The sequence below is a fragment of the Anolis sagrei genome, chromosome 3 (genome assembly GCF_037176765.1).
Source record: "Anolis sagrei isolate rAnoSag1 chromosome 3, rAnoSag1.mat, whole genome shotgun sequence".
Lineage (NCBI taxonomy): Eukaryota > Metazoa > Chordata > Lepidosauria > Squamata > Dactyloidae > Anolis > Anolis sagrei.
Genome location: NC_090023.1, coordinates 168,599,798 through 168,613,198, shown reverse-complemented (window position 1 = coordinate 168,613,198; position 13,401 = coordinate 168,599,798).

Here is a 13,401-nt window from a genome sequence, read left to right as displayed (position 1 = left end):
CATGAGCCAACAATGTGATGTGGCGGCAAAAAAAGCCAATGGCATTTTGGCCTGCATCAATAGGAGCATAGTGTCTAGACCTAGGGAAGTCATGCTACCCCTCTATTCCACCTTGGTTAGACCACACCTGGAATATTGTGTCCAATTCTGGGCACCACAATTCAAGAGAGATATTGACAAGCTGGAATGTGTCCAGGCGAGGGCGACTAAAATGATGAAGGGTCTGGAGAACAAGCCCTATGAGGAGCGGCTTAAGGAGCTGGGCATGTTTAGCCTGAAGAAGAGAAGGCTGAGAGGAGATATGATAGCCATCTATATATATGTGAAAAGAAGCCATAGGGAGGAGGGAGCAAGCTTGTTTTCTGCTTCCCTGGACACTAGGACACGAAACAATGGCTTCAAACTACAAGAAAGGAGATTCCACCTGAACATGAGGAAGAACTTCCTGACTGTGAGAGCCGTTCAGCAGTGGAACTCTCTGCCCCGGAGTGTGGTGGAGGCTCCTTCTTTCGAAGCTTTTAAACAGAGGCTGGATTGCCATCTGTCACGGATGATTTGAATGCAACATTCATGCTTCTTGGCAGGGGGTTGGACTGGATGGCCCATGAGGTCTCTTCCAACTCTTTTATTCTATGATTCTATGAAATGAATTCATTAAAGCTGGACAAACAGGTTCTCTCGCTAAATCCTCAGAAACTGCAATAACAGTGGCATCCAGGTCAGAGCAAATCAGAGAGATTTTATCCATGAAGAACCGAGCAAACGCCTCACAGCAAGCTGTCAAAGGGTCAGGGACCCCATCATGGATGGCAGCATTCAACAAACCTCTGACCGAAACAGCTCAGTTGGACTGTTCCTTGCAGATGCAATGTTGGCTGCATTGTGAGATTTACACACTGCTGCAGAGTATGCCTTTGCATGGGCACATGCCTGTGTTCGGTCTGACTCATTAGGAGATTACTGCCACATGCCCTCTAGACTCCTCTTCATTCGCTTCATCGCTGTCAGCTCCTCCTTGAAGTCATGGGCTGGTTTATCTCTGCTACTCAAGAGGGGTCTTTCCAGAGCAATTGTGTCTATTACCCTGGTCATCTCCCCATTATAGAGAGTGACCAGAGCATCAACAGAATCGCCTACTTCAGTGGTGGGGATTTCCCCAAGAGCCATCAGGAATCCTTCTGGATCTATAAGACTCCTGGGGCAGACAATCTTAATGGGTCCTCCACCGCTGTGGAGGTTAGGGAGTGCGGTGAATCTAAACTTGGCCAAGTGGTGATCAGTCCATGCCAGTGGGACCAATGAGCGTTTCTCCATGTCTCCACCTTCCTCCGATCCCTGACAGAACACCAAGTCCAATGTATGTGCTGCTCTGTAAGTAGGGCCAGAAACCACTTGGGACAGCTCCACGCTTGCCATGGTTACCATGAAGTTCTGAGCCAATCCTGACAAGGAGGTCTCTGCATGAACATTGCAGCTCCCGCAGCACTATTAGCCATTGAGACTCAAATGCCAGGCCTGAGATAACCCCGGGTAGCTCAGGAAGGGAAGTTGTAGTGTTGCAAGGTGGTCACTACACTACAAATATCCCTATTCTGTCTCAGTCTCCTATCCACAGGTGGACACATTCAAATGATGGTGTCTGTGGGATGGGGCATCTGATCAAGGGAAAGGAATTCCTATAGACCACTGCAACACCACCTCCCAACCCTCCAGATCTCGTCTGGTACTGCACAGAGTAGCCTGGTGGACAAAGCTGGGTGAGATTGACCCCCCCCCCCGCCTCATCCAACCAGGCCTTTGTAATTCACACCAGGTCTGTGTCCAGACTCAGGTCCTGGATGATTACAGTTTTATCATTCACAGACCTCGTGTTCAACAGCACTATCCTTAGCTTAGAGGGACCGCCATCCTGGTTACCCAAATTCACCATTCTAGGAGCCCATTTTGGAAGTTGTTTTGGAACTACCAATTCTCTCTCACATTCCCTAGGCTGAATTAACACATCTGGTGTTCTTTTCCCGCATCTCCCTCTCCCCATTATTGTTTGCATAGAGGTCCCCAGACTGGTGGAACTCCACTCACTCCCTATCTGATCTCTGTTCCTGTAGCCCAGTGGTGCTGGTAAACTGAGGAACGGGAAACAAAGGCTGTTGGGCTGGGGGATAGGAAATGGGGGGCTTTTGGATTGAGGGTAAAGGGTAGAGGGCTGTTAGTCTGGGGGTAAGGAGAGAAGATGAAGGGCTAGGGTAAGGGGTAAGAAACTATTGGCTTGGGGGATTGGAAGAGGAGGGCTATTGGACTGAAAGAAAGGGGAGAAGGACCTATTTGGTTGGGATATGAAGGATAGGGGGCTATAGGGTTGGGGGTAAGGAGTGGGGAGCTATTAGATTGGAGGGAGGGGGCATCACAAGATAACTTCATATGAAGTGGTGCAAGGCTCTTTTTTTAAGCAGTGCACATTATGATGTCATCTCTACAGGATTGGTTAGACTGCATAGTTTCCCCCTTAATCTGAGCAAATGATAGGGTTTTTGGATTCTAGACATCTTGAATCTTGTACAAAGAGAAAGGGAGAATATAGCACAAACAAGCAAACAAACAAGAAAATCCTGCACTGTGCAAAGATTTTGATGATTCTCTACTCTCCTTGGTAAAGTTTCTTGTGGCATTGAGAAGAGGATTTTTTAATCTTCTTTTTCTTTTCCTTTCATTGCCTATGATACTATGAATGCTTGATTTCCCCCCTCACTTATATGGAGTAGAAGAAACACCCCTTTTAACTTTTATTTTTATTACTATTTTTTAGGTTTTTAAACAAATATATAAATTTTGCATAGTTAGAAAAAGGAGAAACTACAATAGTTAAATAAATTAAACACTTCCTTACTTAATAATAATTTACTGACAGACTAAATGAAATTTTCAGATTTACTATGTAATTATTAAAATTAGAGAAAGCATTTAAAATGTAATACATACAATATATAATATTACTGATAAATTTAATAGATAGTTATTGAATTCTACTTAAACATAAAACTGTGATTTGTAATAATACAGAGCCTTTACAGCAGTGGCACCATCACTCTGGAATACTCTGCCACCTGAAGTCCGTGCTTTGCGGGATTTATCAGCTTTCCGCAGGGCATGTAAGACATATCTATTTCGATGGGCCTTTGATTTCTGATTGTTTTTAAATTGTTTTTAATTGTTTTTAAATGGTGTTAGATTTTAGCCTGTTCTTGTAAGCTGTTCTGAGCCCCAGGGGAGTGGCGGCATGTAGGTTCAAATAATAAATAAATAAATAAATAAATAAATAAATAAATGATAATCTTAGGACCTCATCACATTAAAGTCACTCTCCGTCCTACTATGCTTCACTTGACGCAGCCGGTGCAGAGCTTGATGGATCTCATCACATGATGCACATCTTCTTCCAATGGTACTCTGTGCTGGCTGTGTCACTGAAGTGTGGTAGCAGGGAAAAACCTGAACATGGGAGACTGCCCATGTTCAGGTTCAGAATCATGAGGACAGCATGGGAGCACACTAGAAAACCATGCTTTCCAGCATGTGATGGCCAAGCAGGTGGTGCAGGCAATGTGAGGGCGCTGGGCGACAGATTCACCCCGCTGCACCACAATTTGCCCTGCTACCCATTAGTCCCCCCACTGTCTCCCACAGCAAGAACCTCAATGTGATGAGGTCCTAAATAAGGAACTGAAAGTAGAGACTAGAAGATTGCAAGATAATACTGGAAGAAGATTCAGTATTGGACTTCGTGACAACAACACTCCTCCCATTACGTGGAAACCTTTGGTATTTTATATAATCCTTTTAATTGAAATGAAGAAATAGATGCATTAAAAAGGAAAGAAATGCTTTAACTAAATAAGTTTTTAATGTAATAAGTACATTAAGAAAATGTTGCACATGAATAATTGTCTCTCTTCATTTTCTTTACCCCCTTCCCTCTACTTTTGCAACATATTTAATATTTGTCATGGATTAATCCATTAACAATAACTCCACCTCCTCTTTTTCTTTTTTCTATTTCTTCTTTTTTGTTTTATAAATTGAAATATTTTGATAAATATAAAAAAGAAAAGAGGAATTTTCTCTAGGATAAGTTGTTATTTTAGTATAACAAACTTTACAAACATGAAGCTGCTGGTGGTAAGGGAGAGAATGCTGGACTGAATCTTTTGAGGGCCCTTCCACACAGCCCTATATCCCAGGATATCAAGGCAGAAAACGACACAATATCTGCTTTGAACTGGGTTATCTGAGTCCATACTCAGATAATGTGGAATTTTCTGCCTTGATATTCTGAGATATAGGACTGTGTGGAAGGGCCCTTAGATTACAGGTAGGATGTCATTTTGTGAATCTTTCTCCACAAATTAATATTGAAAAAGGCTCTGGCATGTAGGAAATCACACTTGGACAGAAGGGATGGAAGAGGTCCAATAAAGTCCTCTTTTTGATGGGTTAATCCACCAGAGTGCTGGCTAATATCTGGCCCTCCCAATGTTGCCCCATCCATCCTACCTACCTTAGTAAATGGGAATAAAGATTCTTAAAAGATGACTTTAAAGCCCAAATATTTAGAAAAGCATAAATGTTGCCTATTCTCTATTTACTAAAAGTAAAGAATTTTGCTATTTTTGCTCTATTCAAAAAAGATAACACATCACCTCTAGTCAGGCTGTATATTGTAAAATGAGTCTTTGACAGACTAACATGTTTCTTTTATGGATTTATGTTTACTTTCCCTCTTTTAGGTGTCAGAATTCCAGGAATTCTCTTGTATATGAGATGTTGCTAAGACAACCAACTACTACATCGGAATTTTTGCTTAATATAGTGTCAGGCCGGGGACACTGTGAAGCAAGAAGGTTTTGACAGCCTATGAAAATGTCTCTTGCCTTGGAACAAAAAATGGACAGTAATAATTATTTAGGTAGGAAGTCATAAAGGAAAAGAAATATCTTCTAATAAGCATGCTATTTTACATCACACTGTTTTCTTGTCAGCTTTGCAAAACATTCTTCAGTTCCATAACTAAGTTTTTATTTTCACAAAATGTTAAGCTACTGGGAGGCAAAGGTGCTTGTGATTGATTGACTATAAGATTACCTTGTATTTTCAGTTTTAACTTACAAATAGTTAACAATTATTTCCAAATTTTCTTATATTCAGTGCGAAATGATGCCTTAAAACATAGAAAAAAATAGTCCAAACTATGTGATATTCTTTTACAGTGGGGATGTAAAGAATACTCTTAATTTTTCCCATGGAAAGACCCTGCAGAACAGACATAGAATCATAGAATCATAGAATCAGAGTTGGAAGAGACCTCATGGGCCATCCAGTCCAACCCCCTGCCAAGAAGCAGGAATATTGCATTCAAATCACCCCTGACAGATGGCCATCCAGCCTCTGTTTAAAAGTTTCCACACTGTGGGGCAGAGAGTTCCACTGCTGAACAGCTCTCACAGTCAGGAAGTTCTTCCTCATGTTCAGATGGAATCTCCTTTCTTATTGTTTGAAACCATTGTTTCACGTCCTAGTCTCCAAGGAAGCAGAAAACAAGCTTGCTCCCTCCTCCCTGTGGCTTCCTCTATCATATTTATACATGGTTATCATATCTCCTCTCAGCCTTCTCTTCTTCAGGCTAAACATGCCCAGCTCCTTAAGCCGCTCCTCATAGGGCTTGTTCTCCAGACCCTTGATCATTTTAGTCACCCTTCTCTGGACACATTTCAGCTTGTCAATATCTCTCTTCAATTGTGGTGCCCAGAATTGGACACAATATTCCAGGTGTGGTCTAACAAAAGCGGAATAGAGGGGTAGCATGACTTCTCTATATCTAGACACTATGCTCCTATTGATGCAGGCCAAAATGCCATTGGCTTTTTTTGCCGCCACATCACATTGTTGGCTCATGTTTAACTTGTTGTCTATGAGGACTCCAAGGTCTTTTTCACACGTACTGCTTTCAAGCCAGGCGTCTCCCATTCTGTATCTTTGCATTTAGTTTTTCCTACCAACGTTGAGTATCTTGCATTTGTCACTGTTGATCTTCATTTTGTTAGTTTTGCCCCATCTCTCTAATCTGTCAAGATGGTTTTGAATTCTGCTCCTGTCCTCTGGAGTATTGGCTATCCCCCCCAATTTGGTGTCGTCTGCAAACTTGATGATCATGCCTTCTAAGCCTTCATCTAAGTAATTAATAAAAATGTTGAACAGGACCGGGCCCAGGACGGAACCCTGCGGCACTCCGCTTGTCACTTCTTTCCAGGATGAAGAGGAAGTATTGGTGAGCACCCCTGGGTTCGTCCATTTAACCAATTACAGATCCACCTCACCGTAGTTTTGCCTAGCCCACATTGGACTAGTTTGTTTGCCAGAAGGTCGTGGGAAACCTTGTCGAAGGCCTTACTGAAATCCAGGTACGCTACATCCACGGCATTCCCCGCATCTATCCAGCTTGTAATTCTATCGTAAAAAGAGATCAGATTAGTCTGGCATGACTTGTTTTTGATAAATCCATGTTGACTATTAGCGATTACTGCATTTGTTTCCAAGTGTTTGCAGATCACTTCCTTAACAATCTTTTCCAGAATCTTGCCTGGTATCGACGTGAAGCTGACCGGACGAAAATTGTTTGGGTCATCCTTTTTTCTCTTTTTGAAGAATGGGACCACATTGGCCCTCCTCCAGTCTGCTGGAACTTCTCCCGTTCTCCAAGAACTCTAAAAAATGATTGCCAATGGTTCCGAAATGACTTCCGCTAGTTCCTTCAATACTTTTGGGTGTAGTTGATCTGGCCCTGGGGACTTGAACTCATTTAGAGCGGCCAGGTATTCCTGGACGACTTGTTTCCCAATTTAGGGTTGGATGTCCTCTAATCCCTCATCCACTCCATCTTGCTGAGGTTGAAGATGACTTTCTTTTTGTGAGAAGACCGAGGCAAAGAAGGCATTAAGTAGTTCTGCCTTTTCCCTACCCCCTGTCAGCATTGCCCCATCTTCTCCTCGAAGAGGCCCTATCGCCTCCTTGTTTTTCCTTTTTCTACTGACATAAGAAATGAAGCCCTTTTTATTGTTTTTAATGTCCCTGGCAAGCCTGAGCTCGTTTTGTGCTGTAGCCTTGCGGACCTTTTCCCTACAAGTGTTGGCTATTTGTTTGAATTCTTCTTTTTTTAAAAAAATAATCTTTATTGAAGTTTTTTCATAAAAATATGCATATAGGTAAAAAAAAAAGAGAGAGAGAAAAAAATTCCTAATAGTGTAGAAAAGAGTAGGTAAAGGGGAAGAGTGGGGAAGTAAAGAAAAAGAGAGAAAAGAAGAGAGAAAGAAAAAAGAGGAAAAAGAGAAAAAAATAAGTGAGATAAAAAGACAAAAAAAGGAGTATCTCGACCTCCTGGTGTCTTCCGAAAAACATCTGTTCATTCTTATCCTGAGAAAAGATAGAATTCTCTATTTTTCTTCTCTTCTATCTTTCTTTCCCCTCTTCTTTTGGATTTCATCTTCATTTCTCCTCTTCCCTCTAAATCAATCTCTTTCTTCTTTTCCCGTTAATATTCGGTGACGTCTTTCCAGTCTGTTTCTTTTCTTCCCAATAATAGAAAAGTAAGTCTGTCTAAGTTGCTGATATCCAACATTTTTATTATCCAGTCATCTTCTTCTGGTGTTTCTGTTTGTCTCCATTTTTTTGCATAACACATCCTTGCAGCCGTTAATGCTAGAAATAGTTTTTTGTCTTTGTCTTTTTCTATATTGTTGTCGTACATTCCAAGCAGAAACAACTCTGGCTTCATTGGTAGTTTTATTTTTAACATATTTTGGATTTCGTTTTGTATCTTCTTCCAATAGTCTCGCTTTTTCACAGGTCCACCACATGTGAAAGTAGGAACCCTCCTTCTTCTTACACTTCCAACAGGTCGAACTTGTATTATTATATATTTTCCCTAGTTTTTGGGGGGTCAAATACCATCTTAATGACATTTTAATCCAATTTTCCCTAAGATCAGTGGCATATGTGTATTTTAATCTTTTTTTCCAAACTTCCTTCCATTCTGCTTGTCTGATATTTCTTCTTAAATTTTCGTTCCATCTTCTCATGTAATTTTTATCTTCTCTAGATTCTAATTGCCATTCTAATAATTGTTTGTATAGTTTTGTTATTAGTTTCCTTTCTGTTTCTAATATTTTATCCCAAAATTCTTTACCCTTTGAAAACCCTACTTCTTTATCTAATTTATACTTCTCTTTGATTTGCCTATATTGTAACCATGATATTTTTTTATCGATGGTAATTAATTCCTGTTGTTCTTTTAATGTTAATTCTCCTTGGTGATTTTTCAAAATTTCTTTATATCTTGGCCAATCGTTCCATACCATACATCTCCTTTGACTTGCCTCAAGTGGTGACACCCATAATGGTGTCTTTGTGTGAAATTTCTTTTTATATTTTTCCCATACTTTTAGAATTGCGGATCTCACAAAGTGATTTCCAAAGTTTTTTTCCTTTTCTTTCCCCTTGTACCAAATGTAAAGATGCCACCCTCCCCTAAGATCTATTCCTTCTAATGTCAATATTTTTTCTTTTTTAACAATGCCCAATCTCTTGCCCAAACGAATGCGCTTGACTCATAATATAATTTTAGATATGGAGATGCTAGCCCTCCCTTATCCTTTTGCTCTATTAGGTTATTGTAGTAGATTCTTGGCTTTTTATTATTCCAAATAAATTTTGTTATATCCCTGTTCCAATCTTTAAATAATTTCATATTTCTTATTATTGGCAAATTTTGAAAGATAAATATCATTTTCGGTAATATCTTCATTTTGATTGTTGCTACCCTTCCTAATAATGATAGGTTTTTATTTTTCCAATTTTCCATGTCTTTTTTATTTCCTTCCACTTGTTTAGATAATTTGTTTTGTAACAAATGTATATTCTTCGCTGTTAGATTGATTCCTAAATATTTTAATTTTGTTACTATTTGTACATTCCATTTTTTCCCTATTTGTTTGAATTCTTCTTTGGTGATTTCTCCCTTTTTCCACTTCTTGTGCATGTCTCTTTTGTGTTTTAGCACAGTTAGTTCTTTGGACATCCATTCTGGCTTCTTTGCACTTGTCCTATTTTTCTCTTTGTTGGCACGGTTTGCAATTGCGCCTTGAGTATTTCACTCTTGAGAAATTCCCATCCAACCATAACTCCCTTGTCTTTTAGTATCTGTTTCCACAGAATGCTGCTCATGTTTCCTTCATTTTTGGAAATCAGCTCTCCTAAAGTCCAAAATGCGGGTTTGACTTGTCTTAGTCTCGGCCTTCCTTTGTACCTCAAATTGCAGGAGCACATGGTCACTTGCCCCTAAGGATCCAACCACTTCAACCGCATCGATCAGGTCCTCCGCATTTGTTAGGATGAGATCAAGAGTAGCCAACCCCCTTGTTGCCTCTTCTACCTTCTGGACCATGAGATTGTCTGCAAGGCAAGAGAGGAATTTGTTGGATCTTGTACTCTTGGCATGAAAAAAGTCTCTTGCATACACGAAATATGTTTTTATGCAAGTGTACTGTTTTCTGTGTGATATTACGAATTGTACTTTCACACAGAAAGTACTTTGGTGAGGGACTATGAACATTTGAAAAGTGAATATGAAATCAAAAAATTAAAATGTACCCAAAGTACTACAGTCCCCCATCTGGACTTTATCAGTTTGAATCTCCATCTGTATCTGTTGTCCCTACCCAGTCGGCCACACTCTCCTGCCCAAGGATACTCCCTCTTTTCAACCCCCTTAGTGCAACCCCTTAGTGCAGAAACATCTGCACATGACCTTCAAAGTAACACACGATCTAGCTCCACCCCCCCTTAGAGAGCTGACTAGCCACTGAATTAAATTCTTAGGAGGAGGGAGGGGCTCCGGAGAAGATGGGCGCCATTCAGGTTGTGTGGGGGAGGAGATTTGCTCATCGCAAATATACCAGGGAGAAGCGCAACAGAGTTTTTGCAATCCTGGAGAAGGTAGGATGTGGTAGACTCCATGGCAGACCCCCCCCCCCCCGGACTTAAGGTCCTGCTGGTAAATGCCAGATCCATTAATGGAAAGACTGCTGCCATCCAGGACTTGATCTTGGATGAGGGGGCGGATCTGGCTTGCATCACTGAGACCTGGTTGGATGAGCTGGGGGGGGGGGGGTAAATCTCACCCAGTTATGCCCTCCAGGTTTCGGGGTGCACCAGCAGGCTAGGTCTCGGGGGCAGGGAGGAGGTTTCGCAGTAGTCTTTCGGCAGTTCATCGCCGTGGTCAGATGCGCTGTGCCACAATCATCTGGGTTCAAGTGTGTTCACCTAAGGGTGGGGAACCATGATAGCTTGGGGATTTTGCTGGTGTACAGCCCACCCTGCGACTCAGCAATCTCTCTGTGGTCTCCAATTCTGCTCTGGTCTCCCAGCACTTGATTGTGCTGGGAGACTTTAACATCCATACAGAGGGCTCTTTAACAGAAGCGGCTCAGGACTTCATGGTTGTCATGACGACCATGGGGCTATCACAAGTTATATCTGGACCCACCTACCAGGCCGGTCATACACTCGACCTAGTTTTTGTTGCGGACAGCGGAACGGTCACAGTGGAAGAGCAAAAACATTCTTCCATTGTCATGGTCTGACCATCATCTGATCAGTTTTAGACTTGCTGTGGCTCTAACCTCCGCAGAGGTGGAGGACCAATTAAAATGGTCCGCCCCAGGAGACTGATGGATCCAGATAGATTCCTGAGGAATCTTGGGGCTCTTCCTGTCATGGAGCCTGGTGATCCTGTCGACACCCTGGTTGATCGCTATAATAGTGAGATGGCCAGGGTGATAGACTTGATTGCTCCCGAACGCCGTTGCGTAGAGACACAATATCTCCTTGGTTCACTGGGGAGTTGGCTGTGATGAAGCACATGAGAAGGAGGCTAGAGTGCAAATGGAGGAAATCTCAGGATGTCTCTGACCAAACACGGGCTAGAGCCTCACTTAGGGCATACACCGTGGCTATACAGGTAGCCAGGGAGACCTTCACGACTGCCCACATAGCATCTGCAACTAATAGATCTTCTGAGTTGTTTCAGGTCATTGGGGAACTCCTTCACCCCCTGAGGTGGAGGAGGCCTTCGACAACCCGACATCTCAGTGCTGCGAGTTCGCACACCATTTTGCAGATAAAGTCACTCAGATATGCTTTGAGTTGGACTCCAGTTTCATCACAGTGCCAGGGGAGGTGACCAAGGCATCTGCTTTTTCGGTATTGTGGGATTCTTTCCGGCTTGTTCTTACTGAGGAAGTGGAGGAGGTCCTTGGGGCTGTGAGGGCGACCACCTCGGCTCTGGACCCCTGCCTGTCTTAGCTAATTAAATCGGCCAAAGATGGTTTGATCTATTGGTTTATGTGAATCATTAATCATTGGAGCAAGGGATTTTTCCATCTGGGCTAAAACAGGCAGTGGTCAGACCACTCCTGAAAAAGACCTCCCTGGACTCCACAGTCTTGAATAACTATAGATCAATCTCCAACCTCCTTTTTTTGGGCAAGGTGTTGGAGCGGGTGGTCGCCTCTCAGCTCCAGGGTTTCCTGGATGACATCAATTATCTGTATCAGTCACAGTCTGGCTTCAGACCTGGTCATGGCACTGAGACGGCTTTGATCACCTTGGTGGATGACCTCCGCAGAGAACTGGATAGGGGGAGTGTGATCCTGTTGGTTCTCTTGGATATCTCAGCGGCTTTTGATACCATCGATCATGGTATCCTTCTGGAACGACTCTCTGGGATGGGTCTTGGAGGCACGGCTCTGTTGTGGCTCTGGTCCTTCCTGGAGGATCGTTCCCAGATGGTGAAGCTGGGAGACACCTGCTCGGACCCCTGGCCTTTGACCTGTGGGGTCCTGCAAGCCCTGAACGATTTGGGACCTGCCTATCTGCAGGACCGCATTTCTGTGTATGAACCTACATGATCTCTTCGATCATCTGGAGAGGCCCTGCTTGCACTTCCACCTCCATCGCAGGCATGATTGGTGGGGACGACGGAGAGGGTTTTCTCAGTGGTGGCCCCTCGACTCTGGAACTCACTCTCCAAGGACATCAGACATTCTCCAACTCTGGCAGTCTTTAGGAGGAGCTTGAAAACCTGAACGTTCCAGTGTGCCTTCCCAGAATAATGAACCCTTAGCATTATGTCCTCTAAATGCACTTTACACTGATTTAGGATTGCTTGTACACTTTCACCAACGCCCCATCTCTCCTATCTTGTTCATGCCTAGCATTATTTTTAAACTTTAATTGCATTTGGCCCAGCCATAGATTTTAAAATATGTTGTATTATTGTCATTGCTTATTGCTTTTTTTTTGTTTATGAGCTTTATTTTAATTGTTTAATTGTTGTTATTATTACTTGTATTGTTGTGTTTGGGCTCGGCCTCATGTAAGCCGCATCGAGTCCCTTGGGGAGATGGTAGTGGGGTACAAATAAAGTATTATTATTATTATTATTATTATTATTATTATTATTATTATTATTATAAAAGTGTGCATAGAAAACTGCATAAATTTGAGGTGCACATAGAATATTACTTAAACATGCTTTAATTGAAAAATGTGTTCAATTTGTGTACAACTTCACATACACATGCACATTTGGAGTGGTGGAACCAAAAAGAAGATTGCTTGCATCCTTTAAAAAGCAAATATACCAAATATTATAGAACTGTGCAAGAAAGTGGGAAAAGAAGGACATCCGTGAATGTGAGTGATTTAGATATAAACATCTAAAAGGCATGAACTAATACTTTAAGCTATGCTAGATTTCACTTCCTGATAGGATAATTTTTTGGGAGGAGTAACTCTCTATGTACTTTTTTCTCAGAGTAAATTATGCAGAGCTCAACTGGTAGCAGGTAAGACATGTCCATAACCACTCCTTCAGCATGTCCCACTGTAACAGTGGTTCTTGACCTTTGGTCCTCCAACTATTTTTCACTTCAACCATGAGAAACCACTGGCAGCATGACCAAAAATCGCATATCTTGGAATTTTAAATTGAAAACATCTGGAGGTCTAAAAGTTGGAAAACACTACATTAGAATGATCTCTCTGGCATTTTATTAGTCATACTGAGAATACATCAAAACCACTGTACTTTCATTTGATTTTATTGTTATTACGTGGCTTCAAGTCATAATTTGTGTTAATTCTAATTTAGGGTTGTCTTGGTAAGTTTCAGCCAGAGGAGATTTTCCATTACCTTTTTCTAAGTCTGAAAGAGTGTGAATTGTCCAAAGTCACCCTGTGGATTGCTATGGCTGAATGGGAATTCAAATACTGATTTCCCAATGTCTTAAT